Genomic DNA, 12,457 nt, shown 5'->3' on the forward strand with positions numbered 1-12,457 from the left:
CTGAATTTCATCATCTGGCTTTGCACATTTCTGCAAATAAAGACATGGTGATAAAGACATGGTTAATGAATAGATTGGCCAAAAGGAGGACCAAGAAGAGAATAAGATGAAAAGTAAGTGATCTGATGACCTGAATAGCAATTGTGGTGGTTGGCTGGCTGGTAGTAGTGGGGCAGGTGCAAAGTGCCAATAGATGTTCCATTCCACTTGGTTGGTCTACTTAGAGGTAGACCTTCCATTAAATATCCATTAATGAGAAGAACTTTAGTGCATGACTAGTTAGTTTCTCATAGAGTGAGGTTGTAATGTGAAAGCCAAGGTTACCCATAACATTCACAGATTCAGTAGCTCTGCATTTTCTCAGCCAGTGTTGGAGTTTTCAGTCCTATTTTGTCATCTCCATGGTGGTGACACCCTCTCCTGCAGATACTCGGACCGGAAATCTTTCAGTCATATTTGATTTCTCTCTCTCTTCTCCATTCCAAAATCTAATCTGGCATCAAGTCCAATTGATTCTACACCCGAAATATTTCCTATATCACCTTCTACTGCCCCATTCCAAATCTTGTCATCTGAGATATAAGGGAGGAAAAACTTGGGCTCAGGAGTCAGACCTGATTTGGGAACCTGGTACCAGCACCCACCAGCTTTATGAACTTGAGCAGTTACTTAACTTCTCTAAGCCTCATCTTTCTCACCCAGAAAATGGCATTAGTAGTAGTATCAAGTTTGTGAGGTTGTCTCGAAGATTAAATGAGATAACACGAGTATAGTACTTAGTGTTGGATCAGAGTTAGCTCTCCGAACCTGCATCATTCAAATGGATTCCTAACGGGTTTTCATTTCTCTGATCTTTTTCTCCTACAAACCATTTTTATTATTGTCAGAGTTCTTTTCTTAAAATACTGTTTGGATTCTATTACCCTCATGGCTAAACACACACACACACAAAAGCATTAACACTCACAAGAGCAGCAACAACAACACAATAAGAGTCCTTTCCTGGCACTTCATTACCTCTATGAAGTTTGTCTATTGTGACCTCTTAGAGTCAAGTTCCCTCCTGCCTTGCCAACTTTATGTCCTGTTGTGCCTAGTTGTCAGCCTATGCTCCTCCTCATACCCCTCCCTCTCTCTGTGTACAGCATGCACTTTTAGCGTTCTCTCTGTCTTTTATTGCATCCTCTTTCAGTCTGGAAGGCACTTTCCATCTGTCCTTACCTACTCATTCTTCAAGGCCCACTAAGTCAGACTTTGTACTTTCTCCTTTTCCCCACAATGTTGTTTGTACCTCTGTTATACAACTCGTTTCTTCCTGCCTTAAAAAGAGTTTACTGAGTTGTTTTCATGCCTCTGCCACCATCACATTCTAACCTTGGGAATGTAAGGAACTTGTTTTAAGAATCTTTGAGGGACTTCCCTGGTGGCACAGTGGTTAAGAATCTGCCTGCTGATGCAGGGGACATGGGTTCGAGCCCTGGTCTGGGGAGATCCCACATGCCACAGAGCAGCTAAGCCTGTGCGCCACAACTACTGAGCCTGTGCTCTAGAGCCTGTGAGCCACAACTACTGAGCCCATGTGCCACAACTACTGAAGCCCATGCACCTAGAGCCCGTGCTCCACAACAAGAGAAGCCACCGCAATGAGAAGCCCGTGCACTGCAACAAAGAGTAGCCCCCACTCGCCACAACTAGAGGAAGCCTGCATGCAGCAACGAAGACCCAATGCAGCCAAAAATAAATAAACAAATAAATTTATAAAAAAAAAAAAGAAAAGAATCTTTGAATTCTCCATAGAGCCTAACTCAGTGGACTGCATATTTGCAAGTGCTCAGGAAATAAATGCTGAATTGGATAAAATAATTATAGCTTCATTAGCCCTTGTCTATTTAACAGTACTCTCATTTACAGTACTATTCCAGGGTTTATTTTTGAGTGTCTTTCCATTTTAGCTTTTGGGTCACTTAGTAAGGATCAGTACCTAGCATGGTGTTGACATGTAGGTGCTTTGAATTCAAAGCACTATAGGTTAGATTCCCAGTAGGTTGACATTTTTGGTTGCTAGGAAATGATGTAATAAAAAAGTGTCACTCCACCAGGCACTGGACATCTAAATGGGTAGAAAAGAGTGTGGAGATACTCTTGAGATGAAGGGAGAGGACTTTGAGTTCATTCAGGGAAGCTTGGGGAAGGGTTTTGAAGCATTTATCCATATAGCCATGAAGAATCACGGTAGAATGTTAGGGAAGGGGGCATGAGATCAGGGTGACAATTGAGGAAGGTAACTTCAGCATGTGGTGGGCACTGCCTATTGTTTACTGGTACTGTTAAAGGCTGTGAGACCTGCATTCGGGGAGGGAGGTTGTTGTACTGCATTTCTCTCTACAGAAATACTTTGCAATGAAATATACTTCTACATCTCCACTCTCCACCTTCCCCTGTGTGGTAAGAGATGGAAGGATATTAACAAAGAATGGTTTATTAGTCCCTACTTTTTCTTTATATAATCTCTCTACTCTCTGATATTGTGCCAGATGGAGACCTCAAATGAAACATCTCAATAAATTATTTTTTGACTGCTCCATTAGACCCCTAATTTAGTGTTCTCCATTTGTATGGGCCACTAGCTTGTTAAGAATCTGATGCAAGTTATGGGTCCATTCCTTAGCTAAGTACACCTGTGAATGGGCCCTCTAAGATTTTCATGTAATTTCAGATAGTTCATTGACCCGCCCAAAGTCTATCCATGTAAGTCCCTGTTCAAATTCCATATTTGCCAACTGTATTAGTTTTCTATGACTGCATAACAGATCACCACAAACCTAGTTGCTTAAAACAGCACAATTTTTTTTTTTTATCTCACAGTTTTTTGCGAGTCAGGGGTCTGGGCACATCAGGCTGAAATCAAGAGGTCAGCTGCAGCTGTGATCTCATCTGAGGCTGGGGGGGGTCCTCATCCAAACTCATTCAGGTTGTTGGCAAAATTAATTTTCTTGCAGTTCTAGGACAGAGCTTAGAGCCATTTTCTTGCTGGTATCACTAGGAGGCACTCTCAGCTCCTAGAGGCCACCCTCAGGTCGTAGTGACATGGCCCTCTCATAACACAGCAGCTTGCTTCTTCAAGATCATCAGGAGAATCTCAGTCTAGTCAGCTAAGATGGAGTCTCACGTATCATGTAGTGCAATCCAGAGAGTGACATTTCATCGTAATCACAGGTCCCACCCACACTCAAGGGCAGAAGATTATACAGTGCGCATACACCAGGGTAGGGAATGTTGGGGTCATTTTAGAATTCTGCCTACCACACCAACTCTCCACTTTATTAGTTTTCCTAATTATGGTATTAGGACATACTGTTAAGTTGTGAGATGTCACAAATAATATGTTATTAATAAAGTACTGGAATTTACCATTTTCTCCTAAAAGGAGCAGATTATGGTTATCCCTAATGATGTCACTCCCTTTCGCTGGCTCTCCTGAAAGAGACAGAAATGGATGGAGTTACTTAAGTCCCCTGTGGTAGGCTGAATAATGGCCTCTCAGGATATCCACATCCTAATCCTTGGAGCCTATGACTATTACCTTATATGACAAAAGGGATTTTGCAGATGTGATTAAGTTAGGATTTTACGATGAGATTTTCTGGGATTAGCTGGGTGGGATTTAAGTGTAATCAACAATGTAGGAAGCCAGAGGGAGATTTAACTGCAGAAGGAGGTGTGACAAGCAGGAGGTTGGAGTGATCAGCGGAAGGGGAAGGGGTCATGAGCTGTAGACTGTAGGTAACCTCCAGAAGCTAGAGAGGCAGGGAGACAGATTCTCCCCTCAAGTTTCTAAAGGAACCATCCCTACTAACACCTTAACTTTAGCCCAGGGAAACTGATTTTGGACCTCTGACCTCCAGAACCGTAAGAAAATAAATTTGTATTGTTTTAAGCCACTAAATTTGTGGTCATTTGTTACAGCAGTCCTACGAGGCTAATATGCCCCATAATAACTCCACAAAATTCTAGATACGGCATCACCCCACGTTTGTTAATGAGACAGCTATGATGTCTACTTTTTTTTTTTTTTTTTCACAATGCACTGAGACTATTTGGAGACACAGCTGGAAGAGATGGGGGATAGCTCTAAGAATCAAATGTGACTGGGGTGAGGGATTAATATTGTGCTATTGCAGGGGGGCAGTAGGCCTTTGAACAAGAATTGGTCGTGATGATCGAGAGGAAAACGAAAGCAGGAAGGGATTGAAAAAAGAAAAAAAGATTAAAAAGAGGAGATGAAGATGAGGGGAAAAGAGGAAAGAAGTGACTGAGAAGTACAATTTGGCCGCAGAGACTCGCTTTGTAAATAGCTGTGACATGTGGCCTCCACCTGGAGGACTGGTGGCTCAAGACTGGACCTCTGGGAGCCAAGAGACCTGCCCGAGGTCAGCATCATGGAGAGCCCTTCCTTCTCCAGGGCTCAGTGGGGATGTCACAGGAGCAGCTTGCCACAGCTTCCCATGGCTTCACCTGCTGGGCGTCTGGAACCCCAGATCTAAGGATCCCTACTTTCCCTTTAATCAGTTTTATGGAGGAAAAAGTATTGAGAACTTTTAATTTCACCAAACCTAATTAGTTTTCAAAATACCTACAATAGAGCCCTACACAGGAACTCTACTGTAAAATTATGGGCTGTAAAATTGCAAAACAGAAAGCTCACCAAAGGGTTCTCTACATTTTTTTTTTTTTTAACTTGCAAAAACAAACAGATGTGTGAAGTGAAGGGCAGTGCTGCCACTTGAATGAAATGAAGAGGGGAGTGTATGTACAGTGTTTTTGGAACCTTAGATGTCTCAGGGAATTTCTGTAGGGCTAAGGTGCTGACTTGAGGAACACTTATTTCCTCAAGCCTATTCCTTTTCCCAGTGTAGTCAGGCCCTCTTATGAAGCTGAACCTGCTACCTTTCTGAAGACAGGTCAGTCAGGTGAAGGTCAAGTGTCCGAAGAGGGAGAGACCCTGGGCTGGCCTCTCTTGCTTCTTCCTGTGGGCACAAACACCGTCCAGGCAGCCCCTGCATTTAACGGGCTGCACAGAAGACTGTCAAGCTGATTGGTTACTGAAGTTTTGGTGTAGTCCCACATTTAATTGTAACCACTGGGTTAATGTGCTTATATTAGCACTAATTAAGGATATATGTCCTAGATAAAGCCTCTGTCTTGAGAGCCCACAAAAGCACAGCAAGCCTTTGGAAAAGTAGTTTTTAAAATTGGCTGTAAGCATAAAGCATTATTCTGTCTTGGGGTGACTTCCTTGACTGCCCCATGTAAGATGCCTATTTAGTCAGCTCTTATTTGGTTATAGCAAAAAGACCACGTACTGGGTGTCTAAAACAACAAATATTTATTTCTCACAGTTATGGAGGCTGAGAAATCCAAGATCAGGGTGCCAGCAGATTCGATTCCTTGTGAGAATCCTCTTCCTGGCTTGCAGACAGTCACTTTCTTGCTGGGTGCTCACATGGCCTTTCCTCAGGGCGTGTACATGGGAAGAGACTTCTCTCTCTTCCTCTTCTTTTTTTTTTTTTTTTTTTTGCGGTACGCGGGCCTCTCACTGCTGTGGCCTCTCCCGTTGCGGAGCAGTCTCTGGACGCGCAGGCTCGGCGGCCATGGCTCACGGGCCCAGCTGCTCCGTGGCATGTGGGATCTTCCTGGACCGGGGCACGAACCCGTGTCCCCTGCATCGGCAGGCGGACTCTCAACCACTGCGCCACCAGGGAAGCCCTCTTCCTCTTCTTATAAGGGCACTAATTCCATCACAAGGGTTCCACCCTCATGATCTGATCTAAAGCTAATTACCTCCCAAAGGCCCCACCTCTTAATAGCATCACATTGGGGTTAGGGCTTCAACATATGAATTTGGGGGGACACAAACATTCGGTCAACAGTACTTAGCAATGTGCCCATCCTGGTGAAGAAGTGCCCAAGTTGTTAATTCCTATTTCGTGTCTCATATGTTCTACTAAAATCCTCTGACCCTACCTGCCCCACTGCTTTCATTTAGAAGCTCCCCTACACCCACAGTTGGCACTGGGGCCTCTTTGTTCTTAGCCTGGTGTACAGATTGGTTTTGCTGAGAAAAACCCGTATTTTCCTACAGCCTGTGTTCTGGTCGCCTCATCGATCACTTACTCCTAACCAACAGCCAGATATGTCAAAAAAATGATAAAGACTCCAAGAGTCTGAAGAAATCCATTGGTGGGTGGTTGTTCATGATCCTAGACTTACTTTCTGTTTGTATCTTCCCTCTCCTGCTTTCTCCTTGGACCAGCATAAACTTCAATTCATTCACTTCTGCTTCCCTTCTTACTTAGCAGTTATAGGCGGTGGTGGAAGGTCCTCACAGCCCAACCCACTTCTCTAGCGATATGTCATTTATTGACTCTGAGGGGAGCATCATGACCTACGTTTGGTTGGGTCAGCCTGAGCAAATAGCTAGAATCCAGTTAACATTCAGATTGGAAGAGACCTCAAAGCTTCTATAAAATCTTGCCCCCCAGGTACCCAAATTGTCTCTTATTCCAGAACTACTTGAGCAAGGATGCCGCAGTTCTAATCACTCATTGTAAAGGGTGGTCAGGAAACGCCACGCTCCTCCCTCCGCCTTAGCCCTGCTTCCAATCCTCACTCTGAATCTTAGCCCTCTGTCAGTCTGACCTCATGCTTATTCCTTTAGAATTTTATCTCTCTCCACTGAGAACTGTTTCTGTGCTGTCTATGGGTCTGTCTCACTGTCCTCCAATTGTTCTAAAATCCGTATCTGCTCATTTCACTCACCTGTGTGAAATCCTTCAGTGGCCTTCCATAACCTCAGGGTGCAGTTCAAACTCCTAAGCTGCTTTCACATCTGGTCCACCCCTTGCCGCCCCTCTGAACAGCTGTTTCCCAACAAGTCATGCATTTCCAGACCTCCATGTCTGGGCACATGGTGTCAATTCTCCCCATCCTTCTCTGCCTCATTCTCATCCGCAAAATCTGGAGCCTGACCCCCAGCTTGAGTCTGCTGCCCCTGTTCTGTGGTGCCATCGCACCTTCCAGCAGAGCCCTGAGCCGCACTCAGCATGCTGGTGGCAGGTTCCTGTGGCTTTGGCCCCACTAGGCTTCTAGCCCTTATATTATGGGACTAACTGGGGTCAGCGGGCACGAGCACCTTCAGATAAGTTCTGTACTTTCCATCTTTACCTTAGGATATCACCTGCCACCTTGCTCTCCGTTCTCAGAGTGAGAGCCATCTTTCTAAAATTAATCACGTACCTGGATTCTGGGTTCTTTGTGACCCTGTTCTATAGGTTGTTTATATTCATATTTGTTCTCTCTCTCCTCTCTGTTTCTGTCTTTCTCAGGTTTCCATTCTTTCCTTCCCTTCAGTCCTAAAACACATCCTGTCTCCTTTGCCTGATACTGCTGTTCCTTCTGTTTCCTCAGTTTTAGAATATGGGTAATCCTACTCTTTCTACTCTCACCCTACCCCACCCCCATCTCATGCTGCTTTCAGTCTGATTTCCAGACTAACCACCTTCCTCAAATGTTTCCATGTTTTGTTTCTTGACACATTTACGGTATCCTTGAAAAAGTACATTTTAGAAAAAGAAAACACATTTTTCAGAATAAGAATCAAAGTTCTAATTTTGTATTTTTATTTTATATTTTTATCTCTTTCTCTTATGACATTAATATGTTTACTTATTTTCTTCATTCTAGAATATACTTAAATTAGCTTCAAACTTGGCACAGACAATAAATATGCCAGTGAAGTTTAAGATTTTCTGGCGGTTCTTTTTGTCCTCAGACTATATACTGCCCAGGATGTACAGAGTAGTGTGTTCAAACATTGCTTGAAATTATTCTTTGCTCTGTGTGGTTTATGGTATTAATTTGAGATAAAATTATGTTCAGTCATTTATGTTTTGTTCAATTATAGCATTTGCTTTTCCCCTTTTAAGATTATCTGTTAAATATGTAAAACATTTACCGTGTTCAAAATTGAGAACCATATAGAAAGGGGTAACTAGAAAATCCCAGCCCTGTCCTTTACAATCATCCCCTTCCACTTTATAAGTATGCATTTTCATAAGCTTTAGGTTTATCCTTATGGCATTGCTTTTGCAAAAAGAAGCAAATATCTTATTTCCCACCCTTTCTTATACAAAAGGTAGCATACCCTATATATTGTTCTACACTTTGCATTTTCATTTAACAAAATATCTTGGAAAACGTCCTTCCATATCATATAAATCTTTCTCGTCCTTTTTATGATTTACAAGTACTCCATGGTATGGACATAGTTTATTCAGTTGGTCCCTTATTGGTGGACATTTGTTTTGTTTCCAGTCTTTTACAAATAATGCTGCAATGAATAACTGTTTTATATGTTGTTTTGTATTAGTGGAAGGGAATCTTCTAAATGGATTCATAGAAGTGGAATTGCTGGGTCAAAAGGTAAAGCATATGTAATTTTGTTAGATGTTGCCAATGCATATGGAAATTTGTTACATATTCCTTCCATAGCGTTTAAAGCATTTTACATTCCCACCAGCAATGTACAAAATTACCTATTTCTCCAAAGCCTTGCCAACACAATGTGTTGTCAATATGATAGCTGAGAAATGGCATCCAAATGTAGTTGTTTTTTGTTTTTGTTTTTGTTTTTATAAATTTATTTATTTATTTTTTGCTGCATTGGGTCTTCATTTCTGCATGTGGGCTTTTCTCTAGTTGTGGTGAGCGGGGGCTACTCTTTGTTGCGGTGCACAGGCTTCTTGTTGCGGTGGCTTCTCTTGTTGCGGAGCACGGCCTCTAGGCATGTGGGCTTCAGTAGTTGTGGCACACGGGCTCAGTAGTAGTGGCTTGCGGGCTCTAGAGCACAGGCTCAGTAGTTGTGGCGTGCAGGGTTAGTTGCTCTGTGGCATGTGGGATCTTCCTGGACCAGGGCTCGAACCCATGTCCCCTGCATTGGCAGGCAGATTCTTAACCACTGTGCCACCAGGGAAGTCCCCAAATGTAGTTTTAATTTCTTATTGTGAGAGTAAGCATTTTCCCCATATTTTTAAGGGCTATTTGCCTTTCTTATTCCATAAACTGCCTGCCCCTTTCTGGGGGAAGAGGGAGAGTGCATTTTTTTCTATTGGGTTTTGGTTTTTCTCCTTCTCAGTGTTTTAGAGCTCTTTATACATTAGGGAGATTAGTCTTTTGTATAAATTGCAGATATTTTCTCCCAATTTGTGATTAGTCTTTTGACTTTACTTACAGTTTTTCTTTTTGTCATAAAGATGTTTCTTTAAAAAAATTATTTTAAGTCGTCAAATTTATCAGTCTTATCTTTAATTGCTTCTGGATTTTAAGTCATAGTTAGAAAACTGTTTCCTACTTCTAGATTATGAAAGAACTCACTATCTTTTCTTCTAGTACATGTATGCTTTTATTTTTTACATTTAAATCTGAATAATTCTAAATGGTTAGAATTATTCTAGTGTATGTTATGAAGTTTGGAACTAAAATGATCTTTTCTAAATGTTATCTAGTTGATCCAGCCTTATTATTATAAACTCTCTCTTTTTTTTTGCCCAGTGAGTTGTGATGCCATCTTTATCATATTCTAAATTTCAAGATGTACTTGGTGTATTTTTTCTATTCTGTTCCATTTTTTTTCATCTGTTCATGCTTAGTACCACTGCTTTAATCAAAGAAGCATCGTGGGTTGTTTTAAGAGCAATAGAGCTATTTCCTCCACATTGCTCTTCTTTTTCAGGGTTTTCCTAATTGTTTTAGATTGATCATTTTTTATATGAAATTTAAAATCAATGTATCAAATTCCAGAGTAAAATAAACTTGCTGGTTTTATTATTGAATTCATATTAAAGTTATACGTTAACTTGAGAAAGTTGATATCTTTATAATGTTGAATAGTCTTAGGTAAAATCAAGCAGTGTCTCTTCATTTGCTAAAGTTTTGGTTTCAAATTTTGGGGGATCTTTGGAAGTTTAAACAGAGTGGCAGCATTTCCAATGGTTAAAAATACATTTTGGCAGTTGAGACTGTTGATATTATTTCAAGAGCAGATGTAGATATCAGAAATCTTATTAAAATATGGCAAAACTTATCATTTCTCATTTGATCATCACTAAATGATTTCAGAGCCTTAATTTGCACTGAATAAATGTAAACAAATGTGAATGATTTTCCCACAAGAGCTGCTACATATACTTGAGGATTAGATAGGTTATTTATAGAATTGTTGCAAATATGTGACTTGCAACTAATTGTAGTGGTCCATTGACTTTTGGAAAGGATTCTTAGAATCTGTATGATTTTCAATGCTGTGGTTTTTTATTTATATGAGCCAGCTCACAGGCCAGCAACCCATCAGTGAGCCTGCTTTTCCTAACAGGGAGAATCTTGTCACTTATTTCATCAGGTAGGATATCATGTTTAAAATTTCTTACCTTTTATTTCCATAGGAAAGCTTTGTACATTTTACTGAAATGACTGGTAAAACATGATGTTTTGACCAATTCTGGGTTTTTTATTTTTAGTTTTTTGAGCTCTGGTTTTAGATTGTGCTAGTCAAAATTTATGTTCAAACAATATGGAACAAAACCCCCCAACCAAGCACAAAAAACAATATGGAAATTTGGAAGTAAGTTTAGTTTCAGATTTTGTGTGTGTGTGTGTGTGTGTTTGGAGTAGGTTAACTTCTCTATTTCTAAGAACAGCGGTGTGTTTCCCAAAGAACTAGGGGCAATGCATGCTGAAGCCAGGGGAAAAGGACAATGCAAACACTGAAAGTCAAACCAGGAGAAGTAAATTCTCACCCCAAGGGAGGAGGCAGGGTCAGAAATGGGGACTAAACCAAGAGGGTCAGCAGTCAATCAGATAGCCTGTTTTAGTCTATTTAGGCCACTATAACAGAGTACCATAGACTGCGTGACTTCTAAACAACAAAAATTTATTTCTTACAGTCTGGAGGCTGGGAAGTCCAAGATCAAAATACTGGCAGATTTGGTGTCTGGTGAGAGCCCACTTCCTTGTTCACAGACAGGCATCTTCTTGCTGCATCCTCACACTATGGAAGGGCCCAGGTAGCTCTCAGAGTCTCTTCTATAAGGGCCCTAATCCCATTCATGAGGGCTCCATCCTCATAACCTAATCACCCCAAAGGCTCCACCTCCAATTACTATCACAGTAGGGATTAGGTTTCAATATGTGAATTTCAGTGGGGGACACAAACATTCATTCTGTAGAACTGCCACTGGAATGGAAGTTCCTAAAGGGCCCCCAAGGAAGAAAAGGGTCCTAAATAATTGCATGGAACAGAGGGAGAATAAACATGTTAAAAGGCACAGGGTTTGGGCTGATAGTTCAACATTCAATCTAAAGGTCTGAAACAGTCGTCTAGTTAAGGTGTGACATGAAGTTACCACTTCTTTTGTGAAGCATGACTTTAACATTTTTTATGAAAAAATTTTGAATTGAAATCCTAAAAGCTCTCCAGTTGACAGCTAACTGATGTCTCTCTGATGTGAACTGATGTCAGGTTTCCTGCTGGGTGCACTGTTTATCTCACTCATAAAGGGTGTAGAGTGTTAAATGGGGATTGTCACAATCTTTTTAAAATAAATTTATTTATTTATTTATTTATTTATTTATTTTTGGCTACATTGGGTCTTCGTTGCTGGGTGCAGGCTTTCTCTAGTTGCTGTGAGTGGGGGCTACTCTTCATTGCAGTGCGCAGGCTTTTCATTACGGTGGCTTCTCTTTGTTGCAGAGCACGGGCTCTAGGCATGCAGGCTTCAGTAGCTGTGGCACGCAGACTCAGTAGTTGTGGCACACGGGCTTAGTTGCTCTGCAGCATGTGGGATCTTCCCGGACCAGGGCTCGAACCCGTGTCCCCTGCATTGGCAGGCAGATTCTTAACCACTGTGCCACCAGGGAAGTCCCTGTCACAGTCTTTTTAAAAAAAGATTTCTTTTTCAAAGCCTTGGTAAAGGTACAGTTTCTTAGTCATGTTGATACTAAAATAGAGTTTTATAATTAAATTATTCAAACACTTTTCATACTACAGGTAAAGTAACTTATACTATATAATTCCTGAAAATATTTACTGCCATGGCTACATTTTATCATGGTTGATAAGCTTTGCAAGCTATCACGATTGTGTGAAATTTTTTTTTTCTTAGATAAGGAGGGTGTTTGGAGGCTTGCCATCTAGAGGTTATTAACTTCATTCTGTCACAGTTTGCCAAAACATTGAAATCCTGGGACATGTCAGGGATTTATTGGGGCCATGTTGAACAGAATGCTCACAATCAGGACTATCTCAGAACCTCCTTAGGAGACTTTCTCTTCTTCAGAGTAATGAATTGGTGCTAATTCCCTTAGTTGGTCCACCTGGTTCCTGCTTTCTAAATGGAACCAG

At 41.3% G+C, this 12,457-nt stretch overlaps 1 protein-coding gene across 2 annotated transcripts in view; it reads left to right on the plus strand.

The window, feature by feature from the left end:
* GPR176 (G protein-coupled receptor 176) overlaps positions 1-12,457 on the plus strand; it is a 99,171-nt gene that overhangs the window by 45,107 nt on the left and 41,607 nt on the right. The gene's annotated exons all lie outside the window — the stretch shown is intronic.

The sequence above is a fragment of the Mesoplodon mirus genome (assembly GCF_964341445.2).
Source record: "Mesoplodon mirus genome assembly, chromosome: 4".
Classification (NCBI taxonomy): domain Eukaryota; kingdom Metazoa; phylum Chordata; class Mammalia; order Artiodactyla; family Ziphiidae; genus Mesoplodon; species Mesoplodon mirus.